Source organism: Anomaloglossus baeobatrachus, chromosome 10, assembly GCF_048569485.1.
Source record: "Anomaloglossus baeobatrachus isolate aAnoBae1 chromosome 10, aAnoBae1.hap1, whole genome shotgun sequence".
NCBI classification, from domain to species: Eukaryota; Metazoa; Chordata; class Amphibia; order Anura; family Aromobatidae; genus Anomaloglossus; species Anomaloglossus baeobatrachus.
This window is the reverse complement of record NC_134362.1, coordinates 157644649-157669245: the sequence shown is the minus strand read 5'-3', so window position 1 is coordinate 157669245 and position 24597 is coordinate 157644649. Positions and strand designations below refer to the sequence as shown.

General features: G+C 45.5%; 1 protein-coding gene and 1 long non-coding RNA gene across 4 annotated transcripts in view; one reads left to right on the top strand and one right to left on the bottom strand.

The window, feature by feature from the left end:
• ADCY7 (adenylate cyclase 7) overlaps window positions 1–24597 on the top strand; it is a 225804-nt gene that overhangs the window by 18611 nt on the left and 182596 nt on the right. The window lies entirely within an intron of this gene.
• The window catches only part of LOC142254614 (uncharacterized), a 116951-nt gene that overhangs the window by 27499 nt on the left and 64855 nt on the right, over window positions 1–24597 (bottom strand). The window contains exon 2 of the long non-coding RNA XR_012727275.1: window positions 6580–6794. This is a non-coding gene — a long non-coding RNA (uncharacterized LOC142254614). The remainder of the gene's footprint in view (window positions 1–6579; window positions 6795–24597) is intronic.

Sequence of the window (24597 nt, the reverse complement as noted above, 5' to 3'; positions counted from 1 at the left end):
GTGTCCTCTTTTCTTCCATCCGACATAGTCAGCAGCTGCTGCTGACTAAAAAGTGGAGCTATGCGTGGATGTGTTGCCTCCTTCGCACAAAGCACAAAACTGGTGAGCCAGTGATCCCACTGGGGGTGTATAGCCAGAAGGGGAGGGGCCTTACACTTTTAAGTGTAATACTTTGTGTGGCCTCCAGAGGCAATAGCTATACACCCAATTGTCTGGGTCTCCCAATGGAGCGACAAAGAAATTAAGTTTTTTGGTTGCAGCAACATTTCTTTAAAATGACATAAAAGGAGAACAAAACATCACATCTACACACAACTTGTATAATGTAAAACGTCAGCTCAAAACACAAAATAAGCCATCACTGAGCCACAGATCCCAAAAAGTGAAAATGCTTCGGATCTCGGAAAATGGCGACAAAAGCGCTATTCTTTTTTGGACAAATTTTTTAATTTTTTTTTCTCCCCACGAAGATAAGTAAAAGTATACATGTTTAGTATATACAAACTCGTATCAATGTGAGGCATCATAATGCCAGGTCAGTTTTACCATATAGTGAATAAAAAAAAAAAGTGTGGAATTTCACTCTTTTCATGATTTCTCCACATTTTGGATTTTTTTCCCTGTTTTCAAGTACACTATATGATAAAACTTATGGTTTCATTCAAAAGTACAACTCGTATTGCAATATTCATGTAAAAATAAAGAACTTACGCGTCTCGGGGAAAAAAGGGAGGAAGAAACAAAAATGAAAAACTGAAAATCGCCCGGGGTGAAATGGTTAATGGTTTAGCGATGAACGAAAAATGTTTAATGAACTTCTAGAAATAATTTGCAAAATCTAAAAATCTCTGCAAAGCTTTAAGGTTAGTCCATTGAACCCAAGCAAGGACAGCCTGCACCTTAACGGGATCCATTTCATACCCTGAAGCAAACACCAGATGACCTAGAAATGGGACCTGCTCTTCTTCAAAAACACATTTCTTCAGCTTTACAAATAAATGATTGTCACGAAGACTCTGGAGGACCTGCCTGACATGTCCCCGGTGTTCCTCCAGAGAACATGAGTAAATCAAAATGTCTACTAGATAGATCACCATAAATCTACCCACATGAGAGCAAAAGGTGTCATTTATGACAATCTGAAAAACCTCGGAGCATTGGTCAAACCAAACTGCATCACTAGACTTTCAAAATGACCCATAGCGATAGGAGAGCTGGACCGGTGTGTATACCCCTTGGCCATATTCTTCTCAATATATTCTTTCAAGATCTCTCTCAGGAAGAGAGAGTATAATTAATTGAGACTTGGGCAGTTGTACTCCTGGTAAAAATTCGATAGCACAATCCTATGCAATGGGAGCACTTCACACTCAGATTAGGAAAATACATCATCAAAAATCATGAATGAAATCTGTAAGGTGAGACCTTACAGAAGCCAAGGTTCTTGATAAACGACTAGAAAAACGATAGTCGCCCCAAGACTTAACCTCCTGAGTCTTCCAATTGAAAGCAGGATTGTGCTTAACTAGCCAAGGCAAACCCAACACCAATTTTGCAAGTAAAGAAGTAAACACCATAAATGAAATAAATTCAGAGGGTAATACCCCTACCATTATAAATACATCCTCGACTTTTGAGCTCACTTGACTTTGGGAAAGAGGAGAGTTGTCAATTGCTGAATATCAATTGGTGGATTTCCTGATGAAGAAATTGGGAGACACTTCAAAACACGTTGAATAAAACCACCTTAATTCAGTGTTCCTAGCTTTATGTCATATCTTCAGCAGCGCAGTAACAGTTCCATATCAACTTTGTTCCTGATCTGCTTCATTTAGCCTCATTGACAGCGCCTCACTGTCCCTCCTCTCTGCTGAGATCTCACAATACTCAAAACAAGGTGCAGCTCTCAGCTTGGAACGATTTAACACAGCTGGATTCCTAATGCTCTGTCCTTCCATTGCCGGATACCTAAAATACTCATCTTAATAGATTATACAGTGTGTCCACCCATATCCTGTCCACCGCCATTAACTTGAGAACGGCGGCAGCTATAGGCATAGAAGTGGTGTCTAGGTATAGTAAAGTATTCATGCGCTACGCAATGAAACCACCTATAGCGCCACCTGGTGGAAAACAACGGAGTTAGCATTTTTATCTCGAAAACGGAACGAGACAGAGAAAAAAGTGAATGACACAATTGTAGGGCATCATCAATTCAATACGAATCGACACCTTGCATACAGAAATGCTATGATATGAAACCCATGCCCCCCTCCCCACCCCCCCCCCCGAAAACATTGAATGCTGGTCACTTATATGGCGCTCATTTAACTTTGATGCTCAATGTGGCCCCCGTCAGCTGCAATACACATCTGGACTCTGGACAGCATACTGTATCTTGCTGCACGTTGTGCAATATGGTGGGTGACATGTTTGCACAAGCATCTGTGATACGTCATCGTTGGTCCTGCAATAGCAATGTTGCTGGAGGGATCGCATACACATAGAGAGAAGTCCAATGGGGTCAGGTCATGTGAGCGTGGAGGCCACTCCACACAGCCACCATACCCAATGACTTGTAGGAAGGTCTCCATGAGGTATCGCTTCAGGTCCGCAGCCTTGTGAGTTTTACACGTTCTAATCATAGCATTTCTGTATGCAAGGTATCGATTCGTATTGAATTGATGATGCCCTACAACTTTGTAATTCACTTTTTTTCTCTATTTCGTTCCGTTTTCGAGATAAAACTGCTAACTCCGTTGTTTTCCACCAGGTAGCGATATAGGTGGTTTCATTGTGTAGCGCATGGATACTTTACTATACCTAGACACGACTTCTATGCCTATAGCTCCCGCCATTTTCAAGTTAATGGCGGTGGACACACTGTATAGCCATTCTAGCATGGATTTTCAAAGTAAATACAACAGTATCAATAGGTAAAAGATCTATTTAGTAAAGTTTAAAGTTTGTACTGTGAAATCATCTGTGTATTTACAATGAAACAAAAATCCATTTCCATCGTCCTGTATTTTGTGCGCCTCAGTCTAGGTGATATAACGTGCTCTTTATTAATATGCGGTGGCATTAATAATCAGCGCTTGGAAGAGAGCAGGACCAGCGTCAGGAAGTGGACAGAGATGTGTTATCGAACAATGGCGGGCATAATAACGTGCTTGATTGCTCTGAACACAGGATTAATAATTGCCGGTCTGTTATTTATAGCTCTGCCGGGGACCCGGGCTCACTCTCCTGTTTGCTCTGTTCGATATCCGTGCTTACTTTGCTATTCAATATACGACAGCTATTTTGTATAGATATTACACACACAAGCTTCCCGTGTATTGTTCCTGCTCAAAGCCGACAAAAATGGAGACTCGGTCTGTCATGTAACAGGGATGAACACATATTTTTTCATTTGTCCTGTACCAGGAATATTTTGTGCACTTGTGCGTTGAGTTTTAGAGCCTCCGAAAATGTAGCAGGACAAAAATTGTATCCACCGGTCATTTATTTTGCTTATATAGCACCATTATATTTTGCAGCACTTTGGAGACATTAGCATCACTGTCCCCATTGGGGCTCACAATCTATTCCCGATCAGTATATCTTTGGAGTGTGGGAGGAAACCGGAGAACTCGGAGGAAACCCACACAAACACGGGGAAAACACACAAACTCCTGGTCCTGAACTTTGTTACTGATTATTACACCACACTTGTGATTTTAAATGGAATCCTGTGTGAATATCTAAGAGTAAAGGCCGCTTTACACGCAACGTCATCGCTAACAAGATGTCGTTGGGGTCTCGGAATTCGTGACACACATCCGGCCTCGTTAGCGACGTCTTTGCGTCTGAAATGCAGGAACGACCGTTAACGATCAAAAATACTCACCATATCGTTGATCGTTGACACGTCGTTCTAATCTCAAATATCGTTGCTGTTGCAGGTATGATGTTGTTCGTCATTCCTGCGGCAGTACACATCGCTCAGTGTGACACCGCAGGAACGACGAACCACATTGTACCTGTGGCTGCCGCCAATGAGAAAGGAAGGAGGTGGGCGGGATGTTACGGCTGCTCATCTCCGCCCCGCCGCTTCTATTGGGTGGCCGCTTAGTGTCACCGCACGAACTGCCCCCAGCGATGTCGCTAGGCAGGTAAGTATGTGTGACGGGTGTAAGCGATGTTGTGCGCCACGGGCAGCGATCTGCCCGTGACGCACAACCGACGGGGGCGGGTGCTTTCACCAGCGACATCGCTAGTGATGTCGCTGTGTGTAAAGTGGCCTTAATAGGCAAGATTTAAAGAAACAAATGATTTTTCCAGTGGATCAAAAATCCAACTTACCCAAAATGTCATCATGGAGTGGCCACACATTTAAAACGCACCAATCACCAGGATTTTCCTATATAACCTAAAGTCAGTGCTATACTAGCACTATCAGGCTGATTCTATATATAACTTTAGTTGTCAGTTAGGATGTCATATTTTAGAAACACAAGCAAGTAAAGTTTGTAAAATGAGCAGCTTTTTGAGTGGCAGCAGCTGCCGATCAGCTGCTAGCTGGGGTGGGTATTCATAGTGATTTCTGCCTACCTGCCTGTTGTTCCTCCTCCTGCTATTTATGCTAATTCTATTATAGAAGCGATTTACAAAGTGGCTAGAAGGACCTTTGGTGATGTCATACCCATGTGACCAGAAGGGGCGGAGCCTCAACCAACAGAAAAATAATGTTGCTTCCTGGTATCAGCAATGTTGACTGAGGCCCCGCCCCTTCTGGTCCTATGGGTATGACATCAGCAAAGGTCCTTCTAGCCACTTAGTAAAACGCTTCTATAATAGAATTAGCATAAATAACAGAGGGAGGACGGATAGGCAGGAGTGTGGGAATCACTATGAATACCCACCCAAGCTATTAGCTGATCAGCAGCTGCTGTCATTCAAAAAACTGCTCATTTTACAAACTTTACTTCCTTGTGTTTCAAAACCTATACATCCGAGCTGACAACTAAAGATATATATAGAATCAGCCTGATCATGCCAGTATAGCACTTTCGTGCTTTAGGTTATATAGGAAAATCCTGGTGATTGGTGCGCTTTAAGTGCACCTTCCCACCTGCTTGCTTTCCTTCTATCTCCACCTCCCTCATCTTCTTTGATTGACAGCTGTGGCTTCATAGATGAAGGGAAGAGACAAGATACCGTGTTTCCCCGAAAAAAACAAACAAACCACACTGTCCTATATTATTTATTACCTAGAAAGATGCGCTAGGGCTTATTTTCGAGTCAGGGCTTCTATTTCAGTCTTACTCCAACAAGGCCGAAAATTCCTGCTAGAGCTTAGGGCTTAGTTTCAGAGAAACACGGTAGATGGAAAACAAGCAGGTGGGGAGGTATATCTAAATCTTTGGCCTTGCCATGATGCACTGAGAACCTGTGCTTAGTTTGAACAGTCATTCTGTGTGGACAGTCCCTTTAAGCATCTTTCAAGATTCCCAAATACACCAAGCGGTGAAAACAAGTGACCTGACCATTCTTCTGTCATTTTCCACTTTGAAGACATTCTTTTCTTTATAAATCATTAGCGGTGTCTTCATTGTTGAATGGTGTTTTTTGTTTGGTTTATATTTTAAGACTGGTAAACAGCAGTAAAAAATAGACTCCACGAAAATAATGGAAAAATGCTGGAATACCCCCCACTGACTCTCAATAATTAAAACATGTCCCACTTTGGGGAGACCTCTGGCGAGTCTGGGACCCAGAAGGGCCCAATGCCTTATTATATGCAGGTCTGCAGCTTGTGTTTGAGTAAATCTACTTTCTTTTTTTTGCTGATGGGGTTAAGGACTCTTTCCTACCTGGCTGTCCTTTGTAGCCTTAATCTGAGGTGGAGCTCTTTGTGACCACACCCCTTCCCTATAAAAAGTCACATGTCTTACTATTTGATGCTGGGTATAGAATCTCAATCTTATACTGTCCACTTTGGAAGGAGCTACTCTATGGAAGAAGCTGAGGTGTTGTGACTATTGCAGCTGTGGTGTTTAGGTGCATTGGAGAAACTTGGACTGTTTCCCTCTATCTGCCTCCCTTCCCTTGTGTTGTATTATTGCAGTGGCAATATTTGTGCTCTCGTCAGCCTTCTCACTAGCTAGGGTGAGTTCAGGGCAAGCAAGGGCCTGGGCACGTGACTGCAACGAGGGGACGGATCTGTATAGAGACATTAGGGAGCATAGGGTATAGGGTCAGGTGAGTGGCAGGAGGTGTCCCCTCTCCCTTGTTGTTACCCCTGTATTGTGCCACATACTGATGATTGGTGGGCCACGTTTAGTGCTGGTGTCAGATTGTGTAAATGGATCCAAGCACCAATTGTATACTCTGTGCTATTCTTCACACCGTTATATAAGGGATGCAGCAGTATCACGTTGGAACTGGGAAGTGAATTGTGCTATGAATTAGTCAACACTGATGTCCCGTCCCCGTTGGCTTCACTGGAAAAAACGAAACACTGAGTAGAAGGAAACCTTAATGCATCTATTGGTTTATATGAGGTATCTATTAGTGACATTCACGAGGACGTACATTATCTACACAGGAACTTGCCAGGGTTGAGAGATATTTCAGATAGGACTGTTATCTTTGCATGCCAGTCTTCTTAGTCTGTTGGATCGCTGTGGCGGCAGTAGTACAGTATGCAGCATGTAGCAGACCGGTGTGAGATCTCAGACGCCTTTCCAGGAACACAAATTGATTACATTTCCAATGAACGATTTGTAAATGTTTTCTTTGCACTTGACCTTAGAAAAAAGCAAAAATAAATGTTAGCTTTTGTTCAAATGTGTAACGGAGCAAACCCCAAATATAATTGCCCACAAAATACCATTGAAGCGCTGTGTGCAAGGGGTTAAACATGTTACTTGCCACCGAGCCGGTGATATCGAGTCAGGGGGGATGTCACGGGGTGGCCCTTTTTGCCCGGTTTCATGGCCCCGAGTTGTACAATAAAGAAGGTGGGGGTGGTGATGATGATGATGGAGGTTTGATTTTGTGACGCCACCTGCAGTACGCAGCCACGGAATAGTCGCCGCTGCTGCTGTTCTCCGGGGCTGATGGTAGTAGCAGTTAAGATGTTGCTGCTCCCCACAGGTGGAGCAGGCTCCAGGGAGGATGATGAGGCAAGTAGTAATGGCGGTTGTCGAAGCGCGGGGCGGCAGCGCCGGCAAGAACAGGCAGACACAGTCTCTACGGGTTCCAAGTGTTTTTACTCGCAGTTCTTGAAGTAACCCGGTTGCCGCTCCCGAAGTACTGGCCACCGCTGCGATGGGCCACGGTCGATCCTTAGCAATTCGAGTTCATTGCCGGTGTTCCCACTGTGAGTCCTTTCTGGTCGAGGTCCCTTCAATCCCGATGTATGTGGAATATGGAATGGGCCGCGGATGTTTCCGGCACTCACTGTAGACCCTGGAATCTCGTGTAGCTGTAGAGAACACAGGCTGAGCAGGACGCTCCAAGCCTCACACTTATGGCGCTCCCAGAAGTGTGAGGTAGAAGAGAGGGGACCAAGGTCCCCAAGTGCATCTCACCCCAAGCTGTGCCCAGGGCAATCTCTTTATGTGTGAAGATGCTCCTTCCCTTTTCCCCAAGTGGTGCCTGCCCCAGGTGTCCCAGGAGCTGGTAAAGTCCCATGTCTCGTGATGGCCACCCCCCACAGCCTACCCTAGTCCATCTCCCCGTTGGGAAAGCACCTGTTTGTGGTGTGAATGTGGGAAACACCAGCGATTAACCTCTCCTTACCCAGGATGAGTACTACATCTTAAGAGAGATGCAGTAACCTTTGGCGACTGAAGCCTCAGGGGTACCACAGGTGTATTCCAGAAAATAAACTTTACAAATGTTTATCTCATTATAGGATCTAGAATGCTACAGGGGCCAATATATCAGACCCAACATCAACATGCAAGTGGGGGCCCAGGTCCAAATGTTTGCACCAGGGCCCATCAGACTCTAGTAACACCACTGGGTAGACCAGATCCGCCATTAAAATTTTAGGGTTTTTGTTGCGTTTAAGCAATGCTCTTACAAGTGCAGGTCAATGATCCTTTAAGGAAACATTTGCAATATCTTATTTTCTGCCCTTTGTCCTCTGCCTGCACAGAGTATGCATCAAATCTCCCAGCTGTAAATAGTTTTGCGCCGTATTATTGTAGGCCAAAGATCCCAGATTATGTAAAGAAGTGGATAGAAGATCATCGATAAATCTTAGTGACACATAGAATGATTGACAGTGTAGTGTTAGGTGTTGGTTCTTATTCACATTAGTGCATTTTGTCCTGTAAACTGTAACCGAATTGCACACAGTATTTCCAACACTTAGGTTTGGGTCACACTACCTTTTTTTCTCAAATTCAAGAAAATCAGAGTTTGATCAGATCTGACTTTCTCGAACGTGGCAAAGACAGAATTGAGAAGACATTTTTTCTGTCAGTCTGTGCAAATCAAAATTCATCTGAGTGCAGTCTGAGGCTAGGTTCACATTTCCGTTTTTTTGCATCAGTCACATGCGTTGCTTGACGCTTGTGACTGATGTGTTGTACAACGGGTGACAAGAATTGGAATTCATTGTTACGAGAAAGCAGATTCCGTTGTAAAACGAGTGGTCTTTCACAATGGCTTCTGTGAACGATCAGCTGATCGGCCGGCTATTGTGAACGATCAGCTGATCGCTCTCATAAGCCAGCCGCCGGCTTTTGAGAGCGATCAGCTGATCTCCCGGCCGTCAGCTTTAGAGAGCGCAGTCGCTCTCAAAAGCCGGCGGCCGGGAGATCAGCTGATCGCTCTCATAAGCCGGCCGCCAGCTTTTGAGAGCGATCAGCTGATTACCCGGTGGCCGGCTTCTGTGAGCGATCAGCTGATCTCCCGGGTGCCGGCTTTTGAAAGCGACTGATCGCTCTCAAAAGCCAGCGGCCGGGAGATCAGCTGATCACTCACAGAAGGCGGCTGCTGGGCGATCGGCTGATCGTTCGGCCGCCGAGAGAGAGCATGCGCAGTGAAATCAAAAGGATTCCGCTGCCCATAAAACGTTACAAGCTGAGTTCCTGCCGCCCACGGTCAGTCGTTCCACGACTGATCAGTCGGGCGGCAGATGCAACGCAAGGGCATCAGCCACAATCCGCCGCTCATACAAGTCTAAGGGAAACAACGGAATCCGCCAAACGGATTGCGTTGTTTTCAGAGCGGCGGATTGTGACTGATAATAAACAACGGAAATGTGAACCTAGCCTGATTCTTTCCATGGACTCATTGACTTGCATGGTCGTGGTTGAATGCTATCCAATCTTTTCCCCCGGACAGACTGGATCAGAGGAAATAATCGGACATGTGCACAGTTCGAGTGTGATCCAACTCACTCGAACTGAAAATACATGGGGTGACCTTAGCAATGGACTGAGTTTCTTTCTTTGATCGGCCGAGCTCAGTAGGGAATGTGTCATTGGAAAATGAACTATTGTTTACATAAAGTTTTTTTGTGAAATATATTTTAAAAATGTTTTACTTTTTCTTTCAATACCGCTATTTAGTTATAATAAAAAAGAATCGAAACTCTTGAAACTCTTGCTAATCGGCCTAATACTAGACTCCTACTTCTGTTTCAGTACAGATGACTATTCAGCAGTCTCATTATCATCACAGACAAGATGCAAAGAAAGCTCCATAAGTGACAATAGGTGATGTTACAGCTAACCTCACTTTAGTCACCTGTTGTTTGCCCAGATCAGAGCATGCCTAGCTAATACTGCAATACAAATAGGATCTGAGTCTGTCTATTGCTGAAAATATTTATATGAAGACATCATCTACATTCACTGTGAACGGTAAAAAAAAAAGAAAGATGATTACAGTCAAAATAATCTGTATAACTTTTTTCCTTTATTAGGTAAAAAGAAAAAAGAGACACCTTACTTTTTTTTCCACTTACAGGGCATTTTTGCCAATCGTCCATAAATTCCAGGACAGTCCGTAAAAATAGGGAACTTTTTTGTTTCCTATTTTTAAGGACTGTCCTGGACTTTCTGGACAAGTTGCTTATTTTTCCCTTGCGTATTTGGTGCAGAAATAAAAGAAATCTGCACCAAATACGCAACAGAAAAATACTCAACGTGGGCACAGCACTTCTAAATTCTCATAGACTTTGTTGGCTTCACAATGGACATGCAGATTTTGCTGCAGATTTCTGAAAATCTGCATCAAAATCCACGTCAAAATGCACAGACACATGTGTTTTCTCCAATGCGTGTCACACGGATCACATCTGTGTTGTTCGTGTGACACCCGTGATGCCGGAGAAAAACGGACATGTCTACATGTGGAGCAAACGGTCAGTGGCAAAACACGGACATGAGCGCAGACCCATTGCTTTTAATGGGGCTACGTGTGCCCGTGTCTCCGGCACGTGAGGAAACGGACGTGTGAAGGAGGCCTTAGAGAGTTGGCTGAACAAGTTGATATGTCAGAAGGCAAGCAGCCACACAATACAAGTAGGAAAAGGAAAACATGGTACACCTTCCTACATGGCACACTCAAAGCATATGAAAACAAGGAGAACAGACGGAGTGTGATGCAAAATAACAAGATTTATTAAGGCACAGGACTGGCACAAAAGGAGATGAGCGGCAACATCAGAGGCATGTGTGTGACAAAAGATTATATAACATACAATATGATGTCATTTAGCAACCATGGTAATATAAACATGGAATGCTGTGGAGATGGCAAAATAGGTATATATATGTGGCCAATATACATATACAATAACAGCCAGATACAACGATAAGTGGAATGAATGATATAAGCACAAAATCAGTGCCCCACTTTAATCATGCATCAGACATAGCTAAAGCCATCAACACAGAACCCATGGTAAAGTATCACATAGCAATTGCACAAGATAAAACATGAGTGCTTATGGGGAGATCATAGTAAGGCAGATGTATAATAAGTGCCAATACGCATAAATAAAGCGGGAGTCATAGACTGTAATGTAAATATAACAATCCCACACTGCGTATGCATCAAACATAACCCATAATGGCACAAACAGTGATGTTATAGTAAGAAAACAAGTTGCAATTGCATTACATAGACCAGGTAGCAATGACAATAATCATAGGTCAGACATAAGGTAAGAAGCAATGGGCGCAAAACCTGAAATGGAGGAAGGGCATACCCATAAACACACACAGCCTGTGAGTAGCAGCAAAGAGGTCCCCCTGGAGACCCCGACGCATACGTTTCACGATCCAATAGGTGTGATCATTTCATCAGGGGGACCTCTTTGCTGCTACTCACAGGCTGTGTGTGTTTATGGGTATGCCCTTCCTCCATTTCAGGTTTTGCGCCCATTGCTTCTTACCTTATGTCTGACCTATGATTATTGTCATTGCTACCTGGTCTATGTAATGCAATTGCAACTTGTTTTCTTACTATAACATCACTGTTTGTGCCATTATGGGTTATGTTTGATGCATACGCAGTGTGGGATTGTTATATTTACATTACAGTCTATGACTCCCGCTTTATTTATGCGTATTGGCACTTATTATACATCTGCCTTACTATGATCTCCCCATAAGCACTCATGTTTTATCTTGTGCAATTGCTATGTGATACTTTACCATGGGCTCTGTGTTGATGGCTTTAGCTATGTCTGATGCATGATTAAAGTGGGGCACTGATTTTGTGCTTATATCATTCATTCCACTTATCGTTGTATCTGGCTGTTATTGTATATGTATATTGGCCACATATATATACCTATTTTGCCATCTCCACAGCATTCCATGTTTATATTACCATGGTTGCTAAATGACATCATATTGTATGTTATATAATCTTTTGTCACACACATGCCTCTGATGTTGCCGCTCATCTCCTTTTGTGCCAGTCCTGTGCCTTAATAAATCTTGTTATTTTGCATCACACTCCGTCTGTTCTCCTTGTTTTCAAGTTGATATGTCAGTTGCAGCTGACATTAATGTACACAGAACATAAATACAAACACAAGACTTGTTTTTGCTCTCATTTTTCATCAGCTGAACTCAAAGATCTAAGACTTTACCTCTCAAATACTAGTGTTCACAAATTTGTGTAAATCTGTATTAGAGTAGATTCAAACTGATGTATGACTCGCACAAGTGGAGTGAGAACATCTCGCATTGCACTCGGCCCCATGTAATGCAATGCTGCAGCTCACATATGCAAGTTTTTCCTCAGCCCTAATCGGACTGTTGAAAAAAGCTGCGATTGTCTGTGAGCCTCCTATCACGTCTATGGGTGCGAGAGAAACATTGGACTGCACTTGGCTGTCATCCAAGTGCAGTGCGATATACGCACAGGGTGACAATGAAGGAGATGGGGAGATTAATCCCTCCATCTCCTCCGCAGCTGTGATCCGATCTCAGGATCAGGTCACAGTCCCGTGACACTCGGACCACGTTTGCAGCAGAGCCTGAGCCGAGAGACGAGTCATTAACATATCACATCTGATGCTCTCGCATTGCATGCCATATGCTAGTCTGACTCTGCCCTTAGTGATCACTTCTCCTTTGCCGAGATAATCCATCCCCATCACAGGTGTGGGATATCAAGATGCCGATGAGAGAGCATGATTATTGCACAGGTGTGCCTTAGGCTGGCCACAATAAATGGTCTTTGAATTCAGGTCATGACAAATAAAAGCAAGAACAAGTGTTGTGTTTTTATTTTTGTTCAGTGTATATAGAGAAAATCCTCAACAAATCTGAGCTCAATCTGTTGCAAAAATGAACATTTCTTCACTGAGGTTTATCCATCTTTTAACCGCTTTGCTGTGGATTTTCTGTCTATTGTGAATCGTCGTGATTAAGGCTAGGTTCACACTTCCGTTGTTTTGCTTCCGTCACAATCCGTCGCCTTGAGGAATTACGGTATCCTGCAAAATATTTTGCAGGAATCCGTTTTTTCCCCCATAGACTTCTATTAGCGACGGATTGTGACTGATGGCCCTGCGTTGCATCCGCCGCTTAACGGATCAGTCGTTTACTGACCATCAGGCAGGAGCAACGCTGCATGCAACGTTTTTTGGAGCGGCAAAAAAAAAAAACCAAACAGATGCCGCAGGCGTCCGTCATTATCCCTCACAAGCTATAATGGATGTCTATGGTGCTGGATTCCACCATAATCCGTCACATGACGGAATCCAGTGCTGGATTCCGTCGTGCTCTACTGAGCATGCCCAGCATGTTTGGCACACTCCTTGGGCTGTCCCAAACACAAATGGATCACGACGGATCCGTCAAAAAACGGACGCACAGCAGATATAACGGACGCGACTGATCAGTTTTTCACAGGATTCCTGTGAACGGAATCCTGTGAAATAACACATCCCTACGGAAGCAAAACAACGGAAGTGTGAACATAGCCTAATTCTGACGCCAGTTTTTTATTATTTCTTTTTATTTAGATGTTAGGCAGTGTTCACACTTCCGTTGTTTTGCATCCGTCACAATCAGTTTTGTGACTGATGCATGGATGCGTTGCAGATAGTGGCACAACTGATGTGACTGATGCTGCAAAGCGACGATTCGTTGTTTTTTTTTAATTTTTTTACTGTTTAACCAGCTATTATCATTTGATCGCTCATAGTAGCTGGCCGCCGGGCGATCATCTGATCGCTCACAGAAGCCGGACGATCAGCTGATCGCTCACAGTAGCCGGCCGCCGGACGATCAGCTGATCGCTCACAGTAGCCGGCCGTCGGACGATCAGCTGATCGCTCACAGAAGCCGGCCGCCGCACGATCAGCTGATCGCTCACAGAAGCCGGCCGCCGCACGATCAGCTGATCGCTCACAGTAGCCGGCCGCCGGACGATCAGCTGATCGCTCACAGAAGCCGGCCGCCGGACGATCAGCTGATCGCTCACAGAAGCTGGCCGCCGGACGATCAGCTGATCGCTCACAGAAGCCGGCCGCCGGACGATCAGCTGATCGCTCACAGAAGCCGGCCGCCGGACGATCAGCTGATCGCTCACAGAAGCCGGCCGCCGGACGATCAGCTGATCGCTCACAGAAGCCGGCCGTCGGACGATCAGCTGATTGCTCACAGAAGCCGGCCGCCGCACGATCAGCTGATCGCTCACAGAAGCCGGCCGCCGGACGATCAGCTGATCGCTCACAGAAGCCGGCCGCCGGACGATCAGCTGATCGCTCACAGAAGCTGGCCGCCGGACGATCAGCTGATCGCTCACAGAAGCCGGCCGCCGGACGATCAGCTGATCGCTCACAGAAGCCGGCCGCCGGACGATCAGCTGATCGCTCACAGTAGCCGGCCGCCGGACGATCAGTTGATTGCTCACAGTAGCCGGCCGCTGGACGATCAGCTGATCGCTCACAGTAGCCGGCCGCCGGACGATCAGCTGATCGCTCACAGTAGCCGGCCGTCGGACGATCAGCTGATCGCTCACAGAAGCCGGCCGCCGCACGATCAGCTGATCGCTCACAGAAGCCGGCCGCCGCACGATCAGCTGATCGCTCACAGTAGCCGGCCGCCGGACGATCAGCTGATCGCTCACAGAAGCCGGCCGCCGGACGATCAGCTGATCGCTCACAGAAGCTGGCCGCCGGACGATCAGCTGATCGCTCACAGAAGCTGGCCGCCGGACGATCAGCTGATCGCTCACAGAAGCCGGCCGCCGGACGATCAGCTGATCGCTCACAGAAGCCGGCCGCCGGACGATCAGCTGATCGCTCACAGAAGCCGGCCGCCGGACGATCAGCTGATCGCTCACAGAAGCCGGCCGTCGGACGATCAGCTGATCGCTCACAGAAGCCGGCCGCCGCACGATCAGCTGATCGCTCACAGAAGCCGGCCGCCGGACGATCAGCTGATCGCTCACAGAAGCCGGCCGCCGGACGATCAGCTGATCGCTCACAGAAGCTGGCCGCCGGACGATCAGCTGATCGCTCACAGAAGCCGGCCGCCGGACGATCAGCTGATCGCTCACAGAAGCCGGCCGCCGGACGATCAGCTGATCGCTCACAGTAGCCGGCCGCCGGACGATCAGTTGATTGCTCACAGTAGCCGGCCGCTGGACGATCAGCTGATCGCTCACAGTAGCCGGCCGCCGGACGATCAGTTGATTGCTCACAGTAGCCGGCCGCCGGACGATCAGTTGATTGCTCACAGTAGCCGGCCGCGGAGAAAGAGAGATATTGATTTGAATAATTAAACACAACAGCTGAACATGTGCAGTGAAATCAAAAGGATTCCGCTGCTCAAAAAAAAAGTTACATGCTGCGTTCCTGCCGCCCGACGGTCAGTCGTTGCGGAGGATGCAACGCAAGGGCATCAGTCGCAATCCGCCGCTCAAACAAGTCTATGGGAAAAACGCAATCTGCTAAACGGATTGCGTTGTTTCTCCAAGTGGCAGATTGTGACGGATACTAAATAGCGGAAATGTGAACATAGCCTTACTGTTCAGAATTCAGATAGTAAATTTGCTGGTGCCCAAAACCCTACAAGTCGCACAGTGTGAATGGAGCATATAGTGATTACACTCCTATTCAGTGTCTACATTTTCCTCATGGAAAAAAAAAAAGAAAACACCTGAAAAAATCCCCGCGTGTTCCCTGACAGGTGTGACCTCCCTGCTCCTCGCACTCCGCCGCTCACACACTGAGGCGGCCGTGATTTTCCTGTCAGGGGCGGAGAGCGGCTCACAGGGGACCGGGCAGCCTGTGGAGGGAACCGAGAGCAGCCTCCCGGTACTGAGACCCCCGCGAGAGCAGCCTCCCGGTACTGAGACCCCCGCGAGAGCAGCCTCCCGGTACTGAGACCCCCGCGAGAGCAGCCTCCCGGTACTGAGACCCCCGCGAGAGCAGCCTCCCGGTACTGAGACCCCCGCGAGAGCAGCCTCCCGGTACTGAGACCCCCAGGTCTCGAGAGTGCAGCTTTATAGTACTGACACCCCTGGGGCAAGAGGGAGCAGCCTCCCGATACTGAGACCCCCGTGCTCCAGAGCGCCGCCTGACAGTACTGAGACCCCCGGTGCTCGCAGCCAGGGCGCCCCCTCTGCAGCCGCCCCCCGTGCTCCCGGCTGCGCCCCCTGCAGTCCATCCCCAGGTGAGTCTTTCTGCTCATTTGACATTATTGTATTTTTTTTGTTTCCATTTTTTGCTATAGGGTAATAGCGGTTTTGACTCTTCAGCGCTGTGTGAATCCGCCTTTATCCCTCATTAGAACATATCCACATGAAGCGTTTTGCTGTTTCATTGTATAGGAGACATGTCACATGTGAGGTTATATGTTATGTGCGTCCTATATAGAAAATGTATCCGGTGTTTCCTGACTTTTTGTGCCTCTTGGGGGACAGTTTTCTATAGAAATGAATCTAGAAACATTTCCAAGAAAACCAAAATGCAATTGTAACCTAACAACCAAAGGTAACCCCACAAATGTGAGACATTCCCCCCAGCGACCTCACCGCTGCAGCCTGTCAGCAATAGCCAAGTGCAGCAGCAGAGAGGCAGCACTGGAGCAATGGTGGTGATGTAATGGCTCAGCTTTTTGAAGATCCAGTGTGAATTTAGCAGTAAAGGTCCATTTAGACCCCCATGTACTTCTATGGATACGGTATTACAGCTCTGTACAACAAAAGCCCTTAGGGTCCCTATTAAAGCTGTAAATCCCTTATTATACAGAGCAAAAATTATTGGGAAAATCACAATATCGCTTGAAACAGAGCGATATTTGCAGTGTGTAATACCGTAGCTGCTAGCGATCGTAATATCGTTGAATTATCGTAAAGCCAAGTTGCTTCAAAATTCTCTTTTCGGCATAACATTTCACTGTGTAATAAGTTTCCGCGTTGCTGTGACACTGCTTCCAGGTCCGCTCATTAACTCTCATGCATATTCAATGCTTTCCCCGCCCACCTTCTTTTACAACGTCTGTGATTGGTTGCTGTCAGACTGCCGGAGTCTGTGATTGGTTGCCCTCACAGTAACTGTCTGGGTTCCCTGAGTGGAGTGTAAACGTTAATAAATAATTGGAAAAAATGGCGTAGGATCCCCGTATTTTGATACCCAGTGCCGATAAAGCTTCACAGGCTGCTGGAGGCTGCAGCCTCCAGCTGTGTGTATTATCTTGGCTGTGTTTCAAAATACGATATTCCCCATGCGGCTTTTCAAAAATTATTTAACTAATTAATAACAAATAGCATGGGGTCCTCTCAAATTTCATACCCAGCCAAGATAAAGCAGACAGCTGGGGGCTGGTATTTTCAGGCTCTGGAAGTTATTGGGCCCTCCTCAATCTAAAATTAGCAGCCCGCAGCTGCCCCAGAATTGAACTATCCATTAGATGCGGAAATCCTGGTGTTTACCTAGCTCATCCCAATTGCTTTGTTGAGGTGGTAAGCACAATAAAATAAGGGGTTAATGACAGCTGTCATCAAGTTCGAGGCTAGTAATGGGTAGTGGTCTATGAGATCCCACCATTACAAATTGTGTAAGTAAAAAGAAATAAACACAAAACACAGAGTAAAATCATATTCGTTTATAAAAGAAACAAAACCCTTTCTCCAATTTATTAACCCCCCAAATACCCCTGCAGGTTTGACATAATACACACAATGATGATCTCGACTCTGCTACATCCGAGGTTGCAGTGCATCGTCACATTAGAAAACGTGACCGATCGCTGCAGCATCAGGGACACACTGATGGAGCTGCAGCTGTGAGCGGTGATGTCAGTGAGTTCACCTGAGGTCACACCTGGCATTTCCCACTGTACCCCAGCTGTGACCTCAGGTGAACTGACCTGAAGTTAGCTCATTGAACTCCGTGATCTCACTTCAGGTGAAGTAATTGAACTGAATGCAGGATTATCAGATTAGGCTACGTGCACAAGTTTAGAGTTTGATTGCAGACAGCTCCTGGCAGAAAAATACACCAAAGCCGCATCAATTACGCATGCAGTTTTGGTACGTTTTTTGCCAGGAGATGCAGATTTGATGCAGAAATGTTTGCCGTCAAATGCTCAATGTGCGCACATCGCCTAATCTGGCATTGAGTTCAATGACTTAACCTGCGGTGAAGTCACTGAGGTCAGTGAGTTCACCTGAGGTCACAGGTGGGGTACCGTGGTAACAGTCTGCTCTGAACTCACTGACGTCACTGCTCACAGCGGCGGCTCAGTCAGTGTATTCGGCGGCTTGCAATCACATTTTCTATTGTGACAGCGCACTGCAACATCAGATCTAGCAGATCCGGATCATCGTAGTAAGGATTACATGGGACATGTACGAATGTTTTGAGGGTTAATAAATTGGAGAAAGAGGGTGGTGTTTTTTTTTTGTTTGTTTTCTTTAAAGAAAGTTTTTTTTCTGTGTTTTGTATTTATATCTTTTTACTTACACGATTAATAATGGGGTGGTCTTGTAGACCCTGATCCATTACTAACATTGGCTTGATAAAAGCTGTACTTTGACAAAGCGCAGCTGTCATTAACCCCTTGTATTACCGCGATTGCCACCGCTCCAGGATAATCGGGATGAGCCTGGTAAAGTGCCAGGATTGGCGCATCTAATGGATGTGCCAATTATGGGGCAGCTGCAGGCTGCTATTTTTAGGCTGGGGAGGGCCCAAAACCCAGGGGCCTTTTCAGCCTGAGAATTCCATCCCCCCGCTGTCTGCTTTATCTTGGCTGAGTATCAAAATTTGGGGGGACGGCACACTGGCTTTTAAAATTATTTATTTAAATAATAAAAAAAGCCACATGTGGTCCCTTGTATTTTGATAAGCAGCTAATATAACGCACACAGCTGGAGGCTTCAGCCTCCAGCTATCTGCTTTATCTGTGCTGGGTATCAAAATATGGGAGACCCTATGCCATTTTTTTCCCAATTTATTTATATTTACACTCCACTTCAAGGACCAAGAGAGCTAATGTGAGGGCAACCAATCACAAATGCCGGCACGCTGGCAGTCTAACTGCAACCAATCACAGACTCTATCAGAGAGGGTGGGCAGGGTAAGCAATCAATATGCATAAGATTTAATGAGCAGACCAGGAAGCAGTGTGACAGCCGTATGGAGACACGGTAAGTATAATTGTACTGCTTTAATCCCCGTTTTGCTTCCTTTTATAGCTTCCTAGCCCTTACTAACACCATTTTATAACATTTAAGTTCAGGCCCCTTAGACATATTTTAGCGTCTGGCATCAAATTCGGATTGAAATGTATATATTTTTTTTAACATCTGCGGGTTTGCCCATCTCTACTAGCGACTTTCCATCGACTGCAACAGTGATCTTTCAAGTGAACATTTGCTTGTGTAATAATGAGCTTGTATGCACGATAACGACGTGATAACTATTCACTCGTCGTTAAAAAATGTTCCTGTCTAATATGGCCTTTTTCTCCTTACAACCCTTTTCCAAGTTCTATTGAACTGAACTTTGAACACCATATAGCAGGGATATTCCAAGGGCCATATTGCCATAGTGAGCCAATCTGAAGAGTTGTAAAAAAAAAAAAAAAATGTAATGTGGTATTTGTATGAATACATCACCAGAACCACCATAACTACATGAATGCATCAATAGAACCAAGTTTTGAGTATTTGAGGAGCATTTGGTGAGTTTCTACTTTTGTTCACGCTAATTTTTTGAGAGCAGAAAATAAACACACTCTAACTTCAACTGAGTTTTTAGAGGAGAAACGTGTGTACAATCAGAACCACTGTCAGTACATAAATGCACCTCTAGACCCATAGTCAGTACATGAGTGCAGCACCAGAACCACTGTCAGTACATGAATATAGCGTCAGAATCACCATCAGTACATGGCCATGCTGAACTTAATGTGCTTGACTTCATCAGATAGCAGATGTTATGCAGTTTGAGGCCTGGCAAGTACCAGAGTAAGAAACTGGCTGGGAATCCCCTGTTCCATTCACCGTCAGTACATAAATGCAGTGCTACATCCACTGTCAGTACATGATAGCAGCTCCAGAACCATTGACGGTATATAAATGTTGTGCCAGAACCATCAACAGTACATGAATGCGGCACTAGAACAACTGTCGGTACATGAATGTGACACGAGAACCACTGTCAGTACATGAATAGGGTGCCAGAACCACCATCAGTACATGAATTTGGCTCCAGAACTATCGTCGGTACATGAATGCTGCATCAGAACCATTGACAGTACATGAATGTGGCTTCAGAACCACCAACAATACATCAGTGTGGCATCAGAATCACTGTCAGTACATGAATAAGGTGCCAGAACCACAATTAGTACATGAAAACTGCCCCAGAACCACCATGAGTGCATGAATGCTGCCCTAGAATCTCCGTCAGGACAATAATTCAGTACCAGAACCACCGTCAGTACATGAATGTGACGCCAGAACCATTGTCAGTATATGAATACAGTGCCAAAACCACAATCAGTACGTAAATACTGCCCCAGAACCACCATCAGTGCATGAATGCATGCTTTCAGTGCATGAATGCATGCATTAGAACCTCCGTCAGTACAAGAATTCAGCGCCAGAACCACCGTCAGTATGTGAATGCGGTGCCAGAACCATCGTCAGTACCTCTTCTCCATCTTCAGCAGAACTTCCCAACATGATGCTTTTAAAAATAAGTGTCATACTGACTCATAAATTAAAAATAACTCATATGCTGCACCCCTAAATAAATAATTGCCTCACTGTACTTTCAGCATTAAATATTCCCCCTACAGGCCCCCCTCTCCATAATATCCCCCCACACTGCTCCTCTCCATAATATTCCACTTCCCTCACACTGCCCCTCTCCAAAATTAACCCTAAACTGCCCTTTTCCATGATACCCCACCCTCACACTACCTATTTCCATAATATTACCTCACATTGCCTTTCTGCATAAAGCACCTCCCACTCATGGCTCCTCGCTATACTGTGCCCCCTTTCACAACTTTCCCCTATTGCCCCTTAATGTGCCCTTACAGTAACAACAATCCTCCCATTCCCCGGCCCCTAATCTAAAACGAAATAATAATGTTCTGCCCCTCCATGAAGCTCTTACTGTTGCCTTGCACGGCATCCCTGTGGCACGGTGGTTACAGTAGCAGTGTGATGATGTCTGCAGCGTGTTGTCTTCATCCTTTTCCCTAGTCCTAAAGAGCATCATTGAATTACATTGGCCAATGTGCTGTCTGATTATTACTCTGTTAACACATCTGTATGATATGCTCCTCTGAATGAGCCCTTAAAGGCACTTTCTGGGCCAGGAAGAAAACGTGCAATGTATGATAACATCGGGAATATACACATTGTTAGGTTTCTACTATGTTTCACAGTCCTTGCGGTCGTCACATCACCCCTCATATATAATTTACATACATGTGGTTATGTGAAGAATGCTTTTATTTCCGCTTCATTGGAAGCACATGAAGGGATTTTTCCATAGATTCTGCAAGGAAAGAAAAAAACTTGCTTCTACAGTGCATTGAAAACTAATTTCATACCCTGTCCATTCCAGCCACAATTTCTGTGTCTTATTTAGATTTTATGTCATATATATTTATTTAACTGTATTCAGCTCAATATCGAGTCATGGTGACTAGAAGTATTAACACGCTGTAGGAAGATAGATGTTGTGCAAGTGACACGCCAACACCGGGGCTGTGGGGGTTACTCGTTACCGAGCCGCGGTTCTGTTTCTGAGATGCTGCGGTGGCAAGGCCCGGTTCTGTGACCGCGGCCGTGTCAGTTAAAGTAGAAATATGAAGGGGATTATTACAATTATTCGTGATGCCACTTGTGGTATGTGGCAAGTTGGGTGCCGCCGCTGCGGGATGGGGACCTCTGGGGCAGATGGTGACACAGCTTGGTTGGTGCAGCTCTCCGCAGGCAGAGCTGGGCCCCAGGGTGGATGGGGGTAGTAGTAGGTGATGGATGGGGTGCAGGCCAGAGGCGCAGGCGAATAACGGAGCGACACAGGGATGCAGTCTCAAGGTTTTTACTCACTTCAGCAGGTTCCAAAGTAACACGACATCAGTGACCGCCTTTGGAGTGCTGGGGATTCACCGTGATTGGCTCCAGTCGATCACAGATAGTTCGGAGGTCAAGACCGGTGCACCCTTCTAGTGTTCCTTCCCTGGTCTACTTCCTGCGCTGACTTCTCTCCTGCCTGTCCCGCACCTACGCACACACTGCCCTGAGCCAGTGTCTGTGGGCTCTGTTGGGGTGGCTTCAAGCTCTATCCCTTGGCCCTATGTGGTCACCTTCCAGCGGATTTCTGTGCGGAGTTGGCTTTGGTACTAAATGGTCCTCAGCCTCTGGTTTTACTAGCGGAGCTTGTTGGTTCTTCTCCTCTAATATAGGGACCAGTCCTCGATCTGCGGCCAAGTCCTTCCACTCCGTTGCTGTATGTGGAACGAGGCCACAGGAGTATGGCGCACTTCCCATGGTCTCTAGGACCCATTCTGTCTTGCTCCTGAGTCGAGCTGCACCAACTTCAGACCACAGGTCTTTCCTCCTCCACTGCTCCTTTCAGACCCTCTTGACACTACAGTGTCAAGTCACGAACTATCTCCACCCCCAAGCTCTGTCAGAATAGGGGGAGGGAGGTACCATCACCAGTGGTGGCTATACATAGCATTAATGGAACCAAGCCCTAACCCTGACCCGGTGGAGAGCTGCTAATTTAGGTGTTGCGTGTTTTGTGTGCATACCGGTGGATGACCTCTTTCATACTCAGGATGGAATACCACACCTCTGGCTGAGGTGCAGTATCTCTGTGGTGACTGAAGCCTCAGGGGTGTCACACAAGCCTAGACAGATCTACAATGAAGGGTCTTCTCCACTGTTATCTTGATACTATCAACCCATCAGGTTGCTGGTCTTCCTCTTCGCCTTGTTTCTTCTATCTTCTATTCTTCCAACTATGATGTCCTCCAGTGGTTGCTCTCTTCGTATTATGTGCCCAAAGTAGGCAAGTTGTAGCTTGTGATCCTTGCTTCGAGTGATTTGTTAATTTACCCATAGATATTGACTTCCAGTGTCGTCACTACATCTTGAGTGATCATTGATCTGCATAGGTTGAAGTCCTTTGCAACTTCCAGTTCGTCACAGTCTATCTCAAATGTATCTGACTGTAGTCAATATCTTTATCTTCTTTTGTATTGAGTAGGAGTTCCATATTTGAACTTACTCCGTAGTAAGTCCTTTATTCCATTTACGCTTGTTGCTATCAGTGTTGTATCATTTGCATGTTTAAGATTGTTGATGATTCATCCAGCAATTTTGATTCCTTCTTTTTTCAGAAAGTTCAGTCTTCCTGAAAATAGCTTTTGTATATAAATTAAAGAAACATAGTGACATTATACAGGCTTGTCTGACTCCTCGCTCTACTTTGAACCATGCCGTGTCACCGTGTTCCATTCGTACTGTTATTTCTTGGTTGATATAAAGGTTACTCATGAGGTTGATCAGATGGTTTGGCACACCCATATACTTCATGGTATTCCAAAGTTTCTGGTGATCAACACAGCCAAAGGCTTTCCTGTAGTCGAAGCAAAAATTGTTCTCCTTGTTATATTCTTTGGCCTTTTCCATTACCCATCTAATGTTAACAATTACATCTCTTGTTCCTCTGTATTTTCTGAATCTTGCTTGTTCCTCTGGCAGCTCTTTGTTAAACTTTGCCAAAATTTACGTGAGTAACCAAAATCCTTCTGTGAAAGCGTCTTCTGGACACATGAGACCAAGATAGAGCTTTTCATTAAAGCACATCATTCTACTGTTTATTACTAAAAACAGATCAAGGCCTACAAAGAAAAGAGCACAGTACCTACAGTCACATATGGTGGAGGTTCAAAGATGTTTTGGAGTTGTTTTGCTATCTCCATCTGAAGATTATCAAAGAATTTTGGGTGGCAACATAGTGCCCAGTCTCAGATTCTGGGTTTGCGTCCTAGGTCATGGGTCTTCCAGCAGGGCAGTGAAGCCCAAGAAATGGATGAAAACAAAGTGCTGGAGAGTTCTGAAGTGGCAGCAATGAGTCCGGATCTAATTCGAATTGGACACCTGTAGAGAGATCTTAAAATTGCTGTTGGGAAAAGGGGCCTGCACTGTTGTGTATTCATCACACATTTTTTCATCCTTCAGTATAAAAAAAAAAATCGGCATTATTTGCGCTAGCGAAATTACTACAAGTAACAGATTGAAAAATCCGCAAGAGAACTTGCCTTTTGAATGCAGTACGCCAAAATCTGAAATATTGCTTTGGTTATCAATGCTTAAATCACCAACAAATACATAATCAGGAAGGGGTTAAAGGGAGGGTGGGATCACCCTATTTTTGAATACAGTTTTGTTGAAAAGTTACATTGTAACACAATAGAATACCTCTGCCCTTATATCGGGCACAGAAGGGTGTAACTTAATCTGTGGTCTGTAGGATAGGTCTGAAATGTGTCAAGAAGACAATATCTTGTTTCTTTTAGAAAAATCTGCTATATACTGAAATACTCTGCCACTCCCTGTATATTCAGAGTGACTAGA